Source organism: Schistocerca nitens, chromosome 4, assembly GCF_023898315.1.
Source record: "Schistocerca nitens isolate TAMUIC-IGC-003100 chromosome 4, iqSchNite1.1, whole genome shotgun sequence".
NCBI classification, from domain to species: Eukaryota; Metazoa; Arthropoda; class Insecta; order Orthoptera; family Acrididae; genus Schistocerca; species Schistocerca nitens.
The window spans coordinates 740,363,765-740,367,143 of NC_064617.1; positions in this window are offsets into that span (position 1 = coordinate 740,363,765).

Sequence of the window (3,379 nt, forward strand, 5' to 3'; positions counted from 1 at the left end):
TCCAGATTGCTGTACACACCGGTACCTCTAATACCCAGTACCACGTTCTCTTGCATTGAGGCATACATGTATTCGTCGTGGCATACCATCCACAAGTTCATCAACGCACTGTTGGTCTAGATTGTCCCACTCCTCAACGGCGATTTGGCATTGATCCCTCAGAGTGGTTGGAGGGTCACGTCGTCCATAAACAGCACTTTTCAATCTATCCCAGGCATGTTCGATAGGGTTCAAGTCTGCAGAACATGCTGCCCATACTAGTCGAGCGATGTCGTTATCCTGAAGGAAGTCATTTACAAGATGTCCACTATGGGGGCGCTTATTGTCGTCCATGAAGACGAATGCCTCGCCAATATGCTGCCGATATGGTTACACTATCGATCGGGGGATGGCATTCACGTATTGTACAGCCGCTACGGCGCCTTCCATGACCACTCGCGGCGTACGTCGGCCCCACATAACGCCACCCGAAAACATCAGGGAACCTCCGCCGTGTTGCACTCGCTGGACAGTGTCTAAGGCGTTCAGCCTGACCGGGCTGCCTCCAAACACGTCTCCGACGATTGGTTGAGGCATATGCAATACTCATCGGTGAAGAGAACGTGATGCCAATCCTGAGAGGTCCATTCGGCGTGTAGTTGAGCCCATCCGTACCGCGCTGCATGGTGTCGTGGTTGCAAAGATGGACCTCGCCTTGGAAGACAGGAGTGGAGTTGCACATCATCCAGCCTACTGCACACAGTATGAGTCGTAACACGACGTCCTGTCGCTGCACGATAAGCATTATTCAACGTGTTAGCGTGGCTGTCAGGATTCCTCCGAACCGTAATCCATCCACTGCAGTATTAGCCCTTGGTCGGCCTGAGCGAGGCATGTCATCGACAGTTCCTGTCTCTCTGTATCTCCGAACATCTCTTTGGTTCACTCCGAGACGCCTCGACACATCCCTCGTTGAGAGCCCTTTCTGACACAAAGTAACGATGCGGACGCGATCGAACCGCGGTATTGACCGTCTACTCATGGTTGAACTACAGGCAACACGAGCCGCGTACGTCCTCCCTGGTGGAATGGCTGGAACTGATTGACTGTCAGACCCCCTCGTTCTAATAGGCGCTGCTGATCCATGGTTGTTTACTTCTTTGAGTGGGTTTAGTGACATCTCTGAACCGTCAAAGGGACTGAGTCTGTGATTCAATATCCAGGGTCAACTTCTATCTTCAGGCGTTCTGGGAACCGGGATGATGCAAAACTTTTTTTGATGATTGTAGAATATGGGAGCTGACGAAATTGTTTGGAATATTTACGACTGGGGACAAGAAACGTGAACCCTACTGATGAAGTCTCTTGACCATTCACCTTTATCGATTCAGTAAATGCAGACTTCAATCTCATGCGGAGCCACGTCTTCTCAAATGCGAATCCAATGGTTTAACCTCTGTGGCACTTCACCCGGCACTCCTTCTCTATCCCAGAGCTGTAATACTGCAGGAATGAAAATGCCAAGTAAAAACAAGACACTGGTTGGAACTGCCCGGCACTAGGACGGAAGATTCGTAGAACGAGGCCACCCGCAGCAGAAGAATTTTCGCGGAACGAACAAACCACCAGCGCGGCGCTGGCGTGAGCGCGATCACGTCCACCGCGGTGGAAGTGCTGTTTACGTTCGCGAGAGAAACTCGTTTCGCAATGAGCAGGTCCAGTGGCACTCCTTTAATATAACTTGAGCGCATCCCTGTCCAATGGCGCGTTTGTCGTAGTACGACGGGGGGCACTGTGATTCGTGCGCCGCTTTTGTCTCTCTGCAGTCACGCAACTGCAAACGTGTGTGTGGTTGAGAGGCGATCGGCTTTAGCCGAACGTGCCCGACATGTAACAGTCATGTCCGGCTAGTTGCGCGCCAAGTCCGGCCAGTCTGGCTTTCGTCAGGCTTTTTAGAGATGAAGTAGAGAACGCGCAACTATGGCCCGTTCCAAGCTAATGACGTAAGCGCGAGGAATAAATATCAGGCAGAATAACGAGATATATCACACGGATATACAGACATAGCAACCAACGCTATTCTTGTGTCAGCACCCTACGGTTTCTCCGTAGACCAAAGAAGCCTAACACAGAATGTCATAACAATGCTATGCGCAAAACGAGCGAGACAAAGTGGAATGTGCCGAACAGCCAATGCCAATCCGCCCCGCCACCCTACAATCGCGCGTTGGCCCTATCGGCGATGAGACACGCAATTGAGAACGAGAGTTAACTCTGCACTGCACCATCGCATTTCCGTTTTTATTTCTCTCTCTTTGTTACTGAAATTACCATGGTTGCTGAATACCCTTTCGTTTTCCGTCCCACTAGAATAGATAATTGTTTATTTTGTTAGATGAAGAAAGTTTAGATTACTCTGAGATGAGATTATCTTAAGGAGAGGCCGGCCGGTGTGGCCGTGCGGTTCTAAGCGCTTCAGTTTGGAACCGCGTGACCGCTACGGTCGCAGGTTCGAATCCTGTCTCGGGCATGGATGTGTGTGATGTCCTTAGGTTAGTTAGGTTTAAGTAGTTCTAAGTTCTAGGGGACTGATGACCACAGATGTTAAGTCCCATAGTGCTCAGAGCCATTTGACTGATGACCTCAGATGTTGAGTCCCATAGTGCAGAGAGCCATTTTATCTTAAGGAGAGACTCAGAAATTAAACAGGCTGAGCACTTAGTTGCTATCAAAACTGCTAATTATATGACTGTTTACTGATTTTTTTTTAAATTTAAGCACGTTTCAGAATGGTTCAAATGGCTCTGAGCACTAGGGGGCTTAACATCTGGGGTCATAAGTCCCCTAGAACTTAGAACTACTTAAACGTAACTAAGGACATTACACATATCCATGCCAGAGGCAGGATTCGAACCTGCGACCGTAGCGGTCTCGCGGTTCCAGAATGAAGCGCGTAGAACCGCTCGGCCACAGCGGCCGGCTGGTACTTAAACATGGTACAGAATTACCAAATGTTTCCCTCTCATGCGGAAATAATATCTGTTTCTTTCGATGGTATTTTCATTATTTCTGTTCCAAAAGTCCTTACAAACGTTTCCACCAAGTTTAATTGTCCTATGATAATTCTTTTTCGTTCAAAAATGTTTAAATGTGTATGAATTCCTAAGGGACCAAACTGCTGAGGTCATCGTTCCCTAGACTTACACACTTCATAAACCAACTTATGCTAAGAACAACACACACACACCCGTGCCCGAGGAAGGACTCGAACCTCCGACAGGAGGGGCCGCGCAATCCGTGACGTCGCGCCGCAAACCGCGTGGCCACTCCGTGCGGCTCGTTTTTCGTGAAGACTCTCTCATGTAGCGAGAATTTAATTATAACTAATCTCTATTCGCAA